Source organism: Sinohyriopsis cumingii, chromosome 15, assembly GCF_028554795.1.
Source record: "Sinohyriopsis cumingii isolate HCF-2022 chromosome 15, ASM2855479v2, whole genome shotgun sequence".
NCBI lineage: Eukaryota > Metazoa > Mollusca > Bivalvia > Unionida > Unionidae > Sinohyriopsis > Sinohyriopsis cumingii.
Window position 1 is genome coordinate 131,095,799 of NC_142975.1, and position 15,785 is coordinate 131,111,583.

The following is a 15,785-nucleotide window of genomic DNA, read 5'->3' on the forward strand; positions in this document are numbered from 1 at the left end:
AGATGGTTGAAATGGGATAAGTTGTATTTAGTAGCACCATCCGTTGATGATCAACGATGTTATGATGTACTTAAAGATTTCAATGAAAACGCACGATTACTGGATGAAGATAATGATGTTATAGAGTTTATAACCGATATTGATGAAGCACCATCCGTAGATTCCATAGACGGATTTATTAATAATTTAGTTGTATACGACGATGTGATGCTAGATAAACAATCAAATCCAGCCAGAATATTTTCCCGAGGGAGACATAAAAATACAGACGTGATCTATGTTACTCAACGATATACACAAATACCAAAAGTGATCAGAGACAACTGCAACATTTTAGTTGTGTTTAATGGCGTAGACACACACACGTTGCGAAATATTCATCAAACCTGGTGTGGTGGTGACATGGATATAATTAAATTCAAAAATTTCTTCTCACGAGCGCAAGCTACTCCGCATGGATTTATAACAATAAATTTACATGATCCAAGAACAAGATATCGTGTGGGTATTGATAAAATATTTGGGTAACAGGGGTGATGATAAAATTAAATTGAATTAAACAGATATCATTAATATAATGAACAACTGTGCGTGGCTGCGTCAAGGAACAACAGATAAATGCAACAAAAGGTGCCGTGGAGAATATTGCAAGAAACATAATTATCTTATAAAGAAAAACCCTCATGCTGGTCCACGAAGATGTGTTGGATGTAACAACGGCGTTAGAGGATTATATCAGATTTGCAAAAATTGCGGTGGAGATCGATATCGAAGTTTGATGATATATTATAAACACAGAAAGAACATAAATCCAAAAATAGAAAAACCACCATCAGAACTTGAATATTACTTGAAACATAGAACAAATTCCCATGATTCAGATGAAGATGAAACAGATGAGGAGAAAGTACAGCGAGAACGCGTTGAAAAATATTCATCAAACTTGGTATGGTGGTAAATTAATAGCAGCAGAGAGGGTACCTACCAACGTTGGTCGTCAAAAAAATAAACAAGAAATAAATAAACACGTAGAGTACTTTATTTTTTCAGCTACTATTTCAAACTGAGGTTTTATTAGCACAATCGGTCATTGCAAAAATAAACATCTCAAGGAAACGTTAATTTGTAAAATCTGGACCTTTCTACGAGATGATTTATTTGTTTGTTTTATTTGTTTTGTCGGAATTCTATGGTCTGTTCACCCTCTCTGCTGCTCCGTAGAAGCATTATTTGTTTTGGCCAGGATTGGGTCATTATTGTCATCAAAGGGAACATAATAAAATATCATAGAGGCCTCAGAATGATGTAACTGGTTTGATACCAAGCTTTTAAACAGAGAGCTGGTTACGAAAACTGGGTCTTTTATGACCAGACTTGCATACAATCATCGGATTTTCCTTTGGATAATTAATGTGTCAACATTGCCTGGCTAAAATAGCATGTATCTTTATTTGCAATTTGTAAAATGGGGCCTAGATGGGGTCCCCCCATAATATCAACGCATATTATTTTGGGTCGACACCCTTCATGGACAGTAACCAACGCTTATATACAAGCCTCGGATTGGCCTTTGGATAATTAAACGATTCAACGTTACTTTTCTCAAATGACAGTTTTTAACCCTCATTTTGTAAACTGGGGTCTTCGTGATTGGTCCCCTACCCCAAAGTCGTAACCACTTTTTTTACCACCACCCCCTTCTACTCTTGCAGCAACAGAAACAAACGAGTTTCAGTCTATTTAAACCGAATTTCATTTTTCTATTGTCTTTAATTACGAAGTTGCGTGAATAATAACATAATATAGATATTAAAAGTGCAGGTATTTAACTGATTGTTGAAATATTATATCCGTTGTTTTCACGTGAAGTCACAAACGTGTGTACTTCCCTATCCGCCATTTTGATTCTCAAGCCACGCAAAGCCGGCACATAACAGCATTGGTTTCCCCATATAATTATGAAGACACGTCTCATTTTGTGTGCAATGATCTAATAATGCATAACATTCTGTTTTGCATGTCAACTGCACGAGACCAAATGCATGACTTTTCCCCTTTTTTCTATAAGTAAAACATTGAAATTTTGACCATCTTGATTATTCTTCCATAAACAGATCCATGAATAAACAGACGCGTATACAAATGGATGCACAAATAGTACATGGGCTGAAATCAATTATTTCTCTATAGCTCAGTTAAAAAGCCAATCGTTGATGTATAATTTCATATTTCTATAAGTATTTCAAGAATAATTGGTTTTGACATTCGGTACAAAGCCATGCTCACTTAAGCAAATGTTTCATTTTCATACTCTGAAGATGCAACTTATTTTACCAATTATCGCTTACATTCAATATCATCCTACCAGAGGTGCCGTTAGGAGTACGCGGGGCCTAGGGCCGACCATGACCGCGCGGGGCCAGAGTATCGGTATCTCGATTGGTATGCTACTGCAAACACTGATTATGTCTAGACTAGATCAACTTTCGCGATTTGGTGCACGAATTTAGTATTTTGCGTGCATTACGTGCGGCCTGTATCAGAGTTTCCAATTTTCCGGAGAATATAGCTTGACAAACTCATAAGGACGACCTTAAGCCTGAAGCGCGGGGCCCCTTCAAGAGCGGGGCTTGGGGCAGTCCCCCCCCCCACTTGCTACCCCTAAACGCCGTTCATGCATCGTACGCCCATCATCTCCACCACAAATACAATATCTGACAATACTTATTAAAAATGGTTTGTCAGCTGTCTTTGGTACAAGCACGTTTTCGCGAAAAGTATTTGTGCATAAAAGTTTTGTTATCGTATCCCAAAGCTCATTGTCTATAAATACTCTTTCAGCGTGACAAACTTAGGGATATCATACAAAATATTTTTTTAAAAAGACAATATTGTCTGTTTGTATAAAATATATAACTGCATTTCTATTTGATAGCAATATGCACGATGATGGTTCAACTTCACTTTTCTGTCTTTCGATATAAGCCAGGGAACTTAGTTTTATTTTATTTTCATGCTCATAGGGCACATAATTTCAAGAAAAATCTATTTATCATTTATCGACTATTAAATCAAAATATTATCTTGAAAATACGTGATGACTGGTATTGGTAAAGGCTTGTTAGGGACTCAAAATGGTGGAACAAAGTACTCATGCATTTGCATTGTAGGTATTTGCGTGCACATTTGTGACGTCTGTGAAAGCAACCCATAGTGTTGTTTTCAAAACCCATCATTTTGATTGAATCTGAACTTGCAAATTTAGTCTAATGCCGACAACTGCCATTCTCGGCAATTTGCGGAGAAAGGATTGATCGAGAACGATAGGAACACCGCTCTACCATTTTCGTCTAGTCATAAAACAAACCTCAGATGTAATTCGTACAAAGTCGGTCTTTCCTGCTGTAATATGTGGTGAACTACGCCAGAGAGAAATCACCATGCACATCAAATTGACATGCATTCCTACAACATCCGAGATATTTCACGACACAATGGAAATGACCGAATGATGGTCTGATCGGATTGATGAATTACGAATGCATCAAGCTAATTTTTAAGTTCGTAACTTCTTCGTAATTATTTACAGTCATTTATTACTACCTAGGCTATTTTTGCAAAACTAAAATATGCCTCGGATATATTTTCGCGTAATCATTTACTGAGAAGCCTTTCTTTTCGTTCGCAGGAAGTACGTCCGCAAAAAAGAAACCTTACTTGGATTCGCACTACCTTGACCGAAATTTACGAATGAAAAAAATAGTGAAATCGTCAGTTACTTTCGGTTATTCCTTCGTTCGTAAGTAAAAACAGTCGTCCAAATGAGAACAATCAATATGAATTTGAGTTATGATGGATAGTTGTAGTTCTACAATGTAAGTCCTCGACCCTGATATTTATGTTTTGGGCGTCAACATAAATATCAGGGTCGAGGATTTACATTGTAGGACTAGGATAGTCGTATCGATGTTGGGTTTTCAACAAAAGACTTATTATAACGTACTGTTAGTTATAAACGAAACTGGACCGGCCGAGTCATACCAATACATAAAAATGGTAGTATCAGCTGCCTCGCTAGTCGCTCAGCATTAAGAGGCTAGTGTTAGGACTGATCAGCCTGGTGTAAGGGTGTCAGAATATCCCCAAAATGATTCCTCGGTGGTTAGTCCTCTGATCTTTGTTCTTAATGTTGTTATCAAAGATATAATATTTTTGTAAATATGATTCTTTATATCATTGCTGATGAAAACACTGCTCTTTTCCTCGCCAATCTTCAACACTGATTGACACACTCGAGAAAGAGTTCTTCGCCGATCTTCAGCATTCTAATTGACCGATGCAATGTGAACAAAATGAAATCCAACCCCGAAATGTGTCAAGCACTAGTTGTGGGTAAAAGACATTCATTATGAAGCCTGTTACAAGTCTATGCTCTAAAAATAAGTAACAGGGAAGTGTGAAAGACAACAAGGTTTGTAAAATTAAACAAATATAACTTATTTCCCTAGAATTCAAAATGAAAATGAGAAACAAGACTTGCAGTATTGTAAATTAAATCTCGAAATAATCTAAGAATTACAGGCATAAGTCCTAGTAATTTAATGTCCTGAATAAAATTCGGTACAAATCCCAACGAAATCCAAAAATGAAGTCAATGAGGTGTTTGGTATAGCTTATAGAGTATTGATGTGTCAACATTTTTTTGTTGAATCACATTAGTATAATTCCAGGTTTGAAATCAGAATAAATTCCAGTGAATGTCTCTATCCAAGAATTTTACCAGAGCACTTTTGAATTTCCAGAGCAAATAATCACTTGAATTCAATAGATGAAGAAATGAATAGTTTGCCCAACTGGTCACAGCATAATACAACCTGAAAGTGATAGATCTTAAAGCATGAATGAACATGTCCTCACAATCAAAAGATTATATAGTTCTCTACTTGACCTCAGGTTACATTTAGCATTTTCTATCCACAAAAAAAAAACAACACATTACCGAATGGAAAATAACCTTCTGGAATGATCTTGATGTTTGCAAAACAACAACACGGATTACGTATAGTTCAAGCAGGAAGCTCCAACATTTTGACCCAAATAAACATATTTACCTCTTCGATTAATAGTGATTCTGATATTAAGCCCACACACAGAGAAAATAATTAACTATGTATTTGTTGGTTACAATAAATAAAATCAAGAAAAAGTCAATCATGTCAAGCAGAAATTAACTCAATTTTGGACAATGTTATATTAGAATAGCATGTGGTGAAAAAAAAAATATTTTTAATACTAACAAACAATTAAAATAAATATGCATAACAATAGACAGTGATGTCATGAACTGTTAGGAATCGACATTGACCATCAACTACAATATGATTCAAGTGTAGAAAAGTGTTTTTTTGGAAAGCTTCAAGGCATATCTGTCTTGAATCGAATTGTTCAGAAGTCAACTGGATTCAAGAAACCGTCAATCTTACATAAATTTATCCTATCCAATTTAAACTTGTATCTCCTAGCCTAGCATTTCTGCAGTCACATGAACAATACTAATCTTGAAAAAAAACAATACAAGAAAGTATGCTGAGATTACTGCAGGATGACACGCCATGATTTAGCAGATATGAAAAAGCATTGGAAATTCAAGCAATTATGTTCTCTGATTCACGCAGTTGTTTAAATATTAGCTGAACAATTGGTAAACTGCAAGTGTTATATTTTCAAAAAGTTATAATTCTTGTTAGTTTTTGTATCTGAGATTTCTTTTGGATGGGGAGCAGTTAATTCATACCATATGCAGTTCGTGCACTTTATAGACAATTAAGGTAATATAATAGACACATAGTTGAGCTCATTCTTGTGCATGAAAAATTTAAATAACTCAAATCATCATCAGTACAGATACACACTATTTTATTTTTTGCAACCTTGAAAAGCTTTTAACAACCGAAAGCTTGTGTCTAAAATGTCTGCCTCAGTACTTTTTGTTTTCAGCTCCAGAGGAGAGTTTATAAAATTGCATGTTAACCATCGTCTGTCATTCATTTGTTGTCTTTCCATTAGCTCTAAGTTACTCATCCTAAACTACCGACATGAATGTCATCAGCACTTGTACATACATTTATCCCAAGGTCTGGGTGGTCCTAAATGAAAATGGTGCCGATCTGATCGTCTTGATGATCTTGCTACAACTATTTTTCCAGAATCTTTGGTTATATTAACATGGGGGTTTCACTAAAAGGCATATTTAATTGGTCCTATATGAAAATGATGCTGATCTGATGTTAACATTTCTGCCAAAGGAGTCAATGATCTTGATAAGTTTGTCAATGTTATTTTTCTGCAACGGGTGATTATCCTAACACAAGGTTTTCGCTACAAAAGACTTATGTCATGAAGCTGGTTCTAAATGAAAATGGTGCTCCTGATCTGACACCCTACATATCAGCCACAGTGGCCATAACGTCAAAATCGATTTCGCTAATTGTCCTAAATAGGTGGTTGCATTGACATGGGATTTTCACTGAAATACTTTATTTTCATATCTAGCTTTGTCTTAAAGACATCAGTATCTATAGAGCCTCAGTAAAGTGACTATCTGGAAAATTTTGTTATTGCTCCCATGATTGTCATATTGGCACAGGGTTTTCCCCATGCAAACGTCTTAATGTATAATTTTATTGCTACAATGATTGTCATATTGGCACATGGTTTTCCCCACGCAAACTTCGTAATGTATAATTTTTTATTGCTACAATGATTGTCATATTGGCACAGGGTTTTCCCCACGCAAACTTCTTAATGTATAATTTTCTTATTGCTCCCATGATTGTCATATTGTCACAGGGTTTCCCCACACAAACTTCTTAATGTATAATGTTATTATTGCTCCCATGATTGTCATTTTGGCACAGGGTTTTCCCACGCAAACTTCTTAATGTATATAGTTTGTCCAAAATGAACTTGTGCTAGTCAAACTGGAAACATGATACCGAAGATGGCCACATTGTAGTTGTTGTTGTTGTAGGGTTTAACGCCATTTTTCAGCACACGATAGGCTATACATGGCGGCCAGTATTAATGGCGGAGGAAGAACCCGGGAAAACCCCAGAAAGAACCACCGACCCACGAGAAGCTACTGGCAAGCTTTCTCACATACCCACATTGGCTGAATCCTAGACTCGAACCCACGCAGATAGAGGTGAGATGGCAGTGATCCGTAACGGAGAGCGCTTTAGACCACTCGGCCACTCGGGGCCCCGGCCACATTGTAAATCTTGCTATTGTTGCATCTCTTGAATAGATGGTAATATTCACTTGAGGTGTTCAATAAAACCTCCTGACTTGAATAGATGGTAATGTTGACACGATGTGTTGAATAAAACCCTCCTGACTTGAATAGATGTTAATATTGAAACGAGGTGTTGAATAAAACCCTCCTGACTTGAATAGATGGTAATGTTGACACGATGTGTTGAATAAAATCATCCTGACTTGAATATATGGTAATATTGAAACGAGGTGTTGAATAAAACCACCCTGACTTGAATAGATGATAATATTGACACGATGTGTTGAATAAAACCATCCTGACTTGAATAGATCGTAATGTTGACACGATGTGTTGAATAAAACCATCCTGACTTGAATAGATGGTAATGTTGACACGATGCGTTGAATAAAACCCTCCTGACTATGTATAGTTGATCCTAATATTTATACCACATACATTATTAAAAAAAACAGCTTTTAAAGTGTTGGTAGAAAGCAATTTGATATACCAATATTATTGCTATATTGAAACGAGGTGTTGAATTATTGGTATATCAAATTGTGATCTGTCCACAGCGCAATAATACGCATATATAAACATTCTCGCAACTGTGTGCTGTTGATTCTTGACCAATGATGAATTTCCACACATTAATTATTAGTGATGTATGAAAATAATGATAAAAAGTAATAATAAATTTAATATGGTACACAATTTCATTGCAATCCTTTCTGCTTTCTGTTTCCCCTACCCTCTCATGCATAGTGGACAAACTAAGCAGAAATATGTTGTAAGACAGGAAAAGAATTTATGCTGGAGGAAAACCTTGAAACTGAACTTGCACCAAGTAACCTGCAAGAATATGGTTCGTTGTAAAAGTATGTGTACACTTTCCTTGGGATTTCTCTAGTGTTTATATAATCAACAATACAAAATTGCAGTAGCCTGTAAATAATATATGGTAAATTGTTTGGTTACAAGGCACAGATAGAGTAACATATTTAATGCTTTATTGTTGTTGTTGTTCATAGTCGATTGATGTTTGTTAAATCTATAAAAATATATTATTATTAATATGAAAATAACCAAAGGCTGCATCTCTCTCTCTCTCTCTCTCGCTCTCTCTGGACCATTGTAGCAAGATACGGGAGAAAATCCATGAAAAGTCAAGCGTAGGATTTTCCCTTGGATTTTCATTTGTCATACGATGATCTCTCTGGACGTATGAATGATGTAAAAGTTAAGTCAAACTGACCAAAGGAGAAAAGAGAGAGATTTGGATTTTTAATGTAGCATTAACAATTTTTCACTCATATCACTACAATGTCTTCTGTGTTGCAGTTTATAGTGATGTATAGCACTGGGGCATCATGCCACAGACATATAGCATGATGCCTCACCCAGTCACATTACCCTGACACCAGGCTGACCAGTTCTGACATTAACCTCTTCACGCTGAGCGCCTAATGAGGCAGCTGCTGGTACCATTTTTATGAGTCTTTGGTATGTGAGAGAGAGAGAGAGAGAGAGAGAGAGAGAGAAGCTTTAACAATTTTTCAGTCATATCACTACGTTGTCTGCTGTGTGGCAGTTTATAGTGACGTCTAGCACTTGGGCATCATGCCACAGACACAGAACATGATGTCTCACCCAGTCACATTATAGGCCGACCAGTTCTAACACTAGCTAGCAATGCTGAGCGCCTAATGAGGCAGCTGAAGGTACCATTTTTAGAAGTCTTTGGTATGAGAGAGAGAGAGAGAGAGAGAGAGAGAGAGAAGAAAAAAGCAAGTTCATGGTCAATAGTAATGCTAATTAAAGCTGAATATCGACTTAGATAAACTTTAAATAATTATTAAATATTTGAATTACCTCTTTTCGCTTAGTTTCCACTTATTTCCATGCTCCTTTACGTGAATGGCTGAGCGTTCAGTGTTTGTAGTGCTCTACTTTCTTCATTAAAACCATCTTCAATGTTTAAAGCATAAGTGTTTATTATACTGATTTAATCGATGTGAAAAAATATAGAAACTCAAAAAAGAAAGCAATCAACTTATCAATATGCAAAGGTGATTGTGAATAGCCACTCATTGTGTAACAGCCACTCGTATAAATTTTTCATGAAAAGGAAACAAGGCTTACTTCATTTCTTTTAAATGAAAAATGTATACTTCTCGTTGTATATCACTGTTTCAGCGTATATATATATATATATATATATATATATATATATATATATATATATATATATATACAGATGCATACAGAGAGAGAAAGTGAGACAGACAGAAAGAAGGAAGAGAGACAAAAATAAAAATGAAGAGACCAATAATTGATTGCATGCCAAAATGAGAAATCAGTATATTAAATATAAAAGGGATGTGGTTTATATAGTAAATGATGAGACAAAGAAGAAAGGAAATACCAAGAAACAAGTAATAACAATGATCTGCATGAATATCGCAAGACCGCATCAAAAAAAGTGATCATGATGATGTTGACGCTATTGTTGTTGCTGTTTGTGATGACGACATTAAGGTAACATCTACAATGTTTATATATCACGCTAAAGGATAGATATAATGCAACGGACCATTAATTATCTTAAAGTGAGTTTAAGCTGGTGCGATAAGTTCTTATTTTTCTGTTATTTAGAAAAAAAATATTTGTTATGGTGAAGGAAATTGAAAGTGGATTCATTTCATATAAAGGTACATGGACAAATTAGATCTAACAAGCTAAAGATGTTTCTGATGAGAGTTAATTACATTTATGACATAATTTGTGACACAAAGGGCAAGATATATCGTGACACAGGAACTAAGGTTAGAGTTCATCTTATCTCAAGGGCAAGATATATCGTGACACAGGAACTAAGGTTAGAGTTCATCTTATCTCAAGGGCAAACTATACCATGGCATGTGAGATAAGGTTAGATTTCATATTATCTCAAGGGAAAGAGATATCATGACACATGAACTAAGGTTAGAGTTTGTAAGCGTACCCACGGTCCACTTTGTAGAAATTTACACAAAGTCCCCTCTTCTTGCAAGAGGTTTGTGGGTTGGCGGATTGTACCTTCTTTCAAGGTGTCCGCTTAACTTGGTTCTCGTTATCTAGAGGTTGACCACCCTCGATGTTATTGCCCGGTTTGAGTAAATATAAATATAAGTGGTGAAACTTATAGGTGGAATAGATATAGATCTGAGCAGAGATATAGAACAGACCAACACGAGCCCCCCGTACATGTAAACAACAATTGAATCAATTACATAAAACAACTGTGAGAATTCATTACATCAGGATAACACTCTGCTTCTAGTAATAAAACTTTCACCGAATTACAGCAACAAAAACCCACAAATATATTTAAATAAAGTAGCCGATATGTTTTACTGATAGATTTAGTTCATCACAGAAACGAGTGAACAATCGATGTCAATGCCATGTACAATTGCATAACCTGTTTCTTCATTCACTCCACTTCCGCTGTAGCTGTTCCTTCGTCTTGCCTCTTTCGGTCCTCGCTCTGGGCGTAGCATGTAGATTCACAGATACCTGGATCTCAGGATAAGTACGTGTCACTATACATATCAGAGATAGTCTCAGAATACGTCTCAGAATTAATATGTTGTAGAGCTGATACATCGAAGAATTCGTTTCAGGATACGTCTCAGAGATATTACGTCACATGAGCTATTTTCTCCCTTTGCTTTCAACGTTCCTCGCTCTATCGCCAAATTTGTTCGTCGGTTTTCTCTCGACAACAGTTCTTTTGGACAACAGTTTTACGAAAGAATTTATCCCGAATTACTCTTGGGATCCTCTTTACACATGTTTTTCTCTTGCAGAAAAGCTTAGACTGATTAAAATTTTCGATGTGGCGATATTAAAACTAGGAGATTTAGTGTGGAAAACATGCCCCTTATTTAGGGTAACCAATCAGGATTAAGTATATTTGCCGCCTTTTTCCAGAGGCGCCAAATCTGGGATCAATTTGACATTTTACGTTGCGACTTCGGGTTAATGGAAATTCTCAATTTGTGACAGTTTTACCATGAAATCAGAGTTTACCGTGTCCCTAATAGTCTGTCTGGCTGCTATATAAACAAATGCTTAATCAAGAATGAAATTCTCCCCTCGAAAAGACATTACCTATCATGGCAGTATGGCGATTTGATATGCGCCTGTCCCCATAAATCTAATTGTTCTCTCGTCTCAAACTAATGTGTTCTTCATAGATCGCCATAAATTTGCCCCTTCGCAGAGTTCATCTTATCTCAAGGGCAAGATGTATCATGACACATGAACTAAGGTTAGAGTTCATCTTATCTCAAGGGTAAGATGTATCATGACACATGAACTAAGGTTAGAGTTCATCTTATCTCAAGGGCAGGATATATCATCCCACTTGAACTGAGGTTAGATGTCATCTCGAGGGTAAGATTATCAACACACACGTGAATTGAGGTTGAGTCAGATTATCTAAGTGGCAAGATATATCATGATACGTCAGCTAAGGGTTAAAGTTAACCAAACCACAAAGGTTCGATTGAAAACTTGAAAATTAAATAACTCATTCACTTTTTATGACAGACTTTGTACCTGATTTTGGTCAGGTAAACAGTGAACTTCATTTTGGACAAGGTCAGGTATAAGAATTTTTTCATAACATACATCATATAATGAAAAAAAACTAACAAACAATGCAATATATATAACTTATATAACTATAAATGCTCACATCACATTCAAACCCTCCACTGAACTACAGAGATCAGTAACCAAATCAGCAGCTATAAAGCTAATACTGAATTCCTCAGTCTGATGGTTTTAAAGACAGAAAATTGTGCATAATTCTTTTAATGTCTTTGTAGTCATGTTTTAATATATATACTTGCACACACATGTGCACATCTATGTATGCATGTGTGTGTGTGTGTGAATTGATACAAAATTCTAAGTCTATCAGCTCTTTATTGCCTGTATACATATTAAATGCTTTAAAGAAAATTTATATTTCATATTCTTTATTCATATTTGAATTTCCAGTAATTTTTCCTTGTCTTATGTGAGTAGATAATTTATTCTCAAATGTACATTTGTTTTTTTGTTGTTGTGTGAAATGCACACTGACAACCACTCTGAGTCTCAGCGCCATCATCCCAAGTACTGGAAGGTTGGCATGTATGTTATTTTGTTGCATAACAAAACATGGTATATACAAAGAAACTTTAAAGGTAAATAGTTTTGAACATTTCAAATATAACTTTTCATTAATTACAACTTTAATTCTTTAATAATTGGCACAAGAATAGCTCAACTTTGCATGCATAATATTCTATAAAATCATTCTGAACTAGAGAATGACAGATTGCAAAGTACAGCTCAATGGATCCATTTGATTACAATTTACATACCAAGGCTGATATATTTGTGAATACAGTGAAACCGGTTGTCTAGAATTTTTATTTATTCATCATGTTATACATATAAATATTTTCAGGAATAGATTTCCAGTATTATTCTTAAATGCTATTTCCATCTGTTAGGACAATATGGATTAATGCACATCAGTCACGATTAAAGACAAATGACACCATTGTTTACGTGCATCATAAAATGTTATATTTCTCTGACATGACATAAGGTTCCCGTTTTGTGTTTGCTTTTTTTTTAATGGCATATTTAAAAAAAGATTTGAGTAACAAAGGAGTATTGCAGACAAAATACAACTTATCATTTCTTCTATGATCTGCGCACATGGATTGACAAGTCTTGATGAATTACTCAGCCAATTTGAATTTTGATGGATCAGCTGCCAGAAGGAAAATGGATGTACATGACTGAGTGATGTAAAAGATCTACCATTTTCAATGATCAGATAAAACATCCCACCCCCTTTTCAATTTTATCATGTAATTTTTGGCTTCCATCATTTCATTTTCTTATTTTATAAACTTACCGGTAAAATGTAGAAACCATAGAATAAACCAAGATTAATTTACTTTTAATCAGAAATCGTATCCTTTGAAATACATAATCCTGTAAGGCTTTCCTCACAAAACCATATCACCACCTTGATACCAAATTTGAAGTTTTAAGTATAACTGATCATTTGTTCTGGTTGTAATTATAGTTGATCACTTGTCACTTAGTAATTATAATTGATAATTTGTCACTTAGTAATTAAAATTGATCATTTGCCACTTTGCATTATAAGTGATCACTAGTCAGTTTGTAATTATAATTGGTCACTTTGTAATTATAAGTATTGGTCCCTTGGCAATAACTGATCAATCATCCTTTTGTTATAACTGACTGGTCACTTTCTAACTATAAATGATAATTGGTCCTTTTATAATGATAACTGATTATTGGCCACTTTGTAAATATAACTGAATATTGGTCATTTTTTAATTGTACATGACTATTGGTCATTTTCTGATTATAGTTGATCATTGGTCACTTTGTATTTATAGTTGCTAGTTGTTCACTTTATAATTATAATTGGTTATTGTTCACTTTGTAACTGTAATTGACCATTGGCCACTTTACACTATTTAGATCCTGACTCAGCAGAATTATACAGCAATAGAAAATGAGTTCCCTATAGTATGCACCACGTATGCATGTAATAATATGGCTATAGCAAGGTGAGGGAACACAATCACAACCCATGCACATATGTACCAATGGTGCCTAAGTGTGTGCGCAGACATCAAAGTGATCACATACTGAGAAAAAAAAAGTTAGAAAACGTTGTCGTCAGTGATAGGAAGAAAAGAAAAGTTGGAAATTTAAAGATGAAGATTACTTCCCTTTGAAGATGAAACTCCTTCTATTTGTTTTGAGGTAGAAAAATTCCAAACTGCTTGTATGGATTTTGCCAGGTCTCTCTGTAGAGAGTGTGCCACTTGGCGGAACTGACATTTGACAAATTCACTGTATTTGGCACCAATCCTGATATCATGGGCAGATAACCCTATCTAACTGCTGTGTAGGTGGACAGATAACTTTTAGCAATTTAGCTGAAAGTTTTAACAAGGGAGGGCTGGTTTTGCTAGGTAGCAGTAGTAGTTCTCTAAGGTATTATGACTGAGTAACATATCTGACAAAGAAACTAATGCAAAATGTTTTCCATTTAAAATAGGCCTTTATCACATGAGTCACATTTACTATCAAACCGAGAGTACAATGGATGACTTGCAAACCTGCATTATACAGTTTGGGTTAAGCTGTGTTTCTTCTGCATTGATGGTGCTGGTGCAATAGGACCACTTAGCTGATTTGCATATTTGGACACACCAAGAGCTGATACAGGGGTTATAGTTATATTCACTGTTGTATTACTTGTTAATTGTGCTATCCTAAAAAATGAAATGTGGTCACTATTCTGTATGCATTAAGCGTTCAATTACCAACAAATTAGAGTATACACATACTATGCGAAAGAAAAATAAATATAATAATTACAAAGTACATCTTGAATTATCTTCCCATTGTTACCATCAACTGTACAGTAATATCCAACTTCATGAATGTTGTTCTGACATATATACAGTTACTTCAGTAAACAATTTGAAAATCACATCAATTTTATTAATCTTGTTGTGTTTTGATTTTTTACATGAATTCCACTGGCACAAAAATTTAACTTAAATTTACATACTCATTTCTTTTTTGAGAATTTAAGTATATCCTGAAAAGTGGCATTAAACCCTACAACAATAGCAACAAGTATATCCTATTTCTCATAGAACATTTTGATAGCAAAAAGTTTGCTGAAAATGTCTCCATAAAAAGTAAGTTTGCTACCAGAAGACACTTTTCACAGATTTTTCATGTTATAAAACAATGAGTCTCATAATTTTTGCCTCACAACTAGAACTGTATTTCTGAAACAAACTGAACTCACTTGAGACATAGGTCAAATGAAAAATAGGGCATTTCAACTTTATAATTTTTGTCATTCACTATTCACACATTTAGCTAAGTTACAAATCAATTTTTTAACATAATCTGATAGCTGGCTAACTCTTTCTCTGTGGAGTTGAACTCTCTGAGGATAAAAAAAAAATCATGATGCAGACAAAATTAGTTAGAACCTGCTAAATAGGGAAATACTTGTGGTAGTTAAATTTAGCAAATTTTAACCTACATATAGGTTAATCACTTCAACCATGATCAATGAAACTAAGCTCTTCAAAACTGGTTCACACCAGCAAAATAAAAAATTATCACATACCATATGATCAAAGATAACTTGTATAACATACTATGTAGGCAAAGATAACTTGTATAACATACCATATGGGCAAAGATAACTTGTGTAACATACCATGTGGGTGAAGATAATTTGTGTAACATACCATGTGGGTGAAGATAATTTGTATCACATACTATGTGGGCAAAGAGAACTTGTATAACATACCATATGGGCAAAGGTAACTTGTATAACATACTATGTGGTGCATACTTCATGGTTTAAATCAACTGGATAAATTGT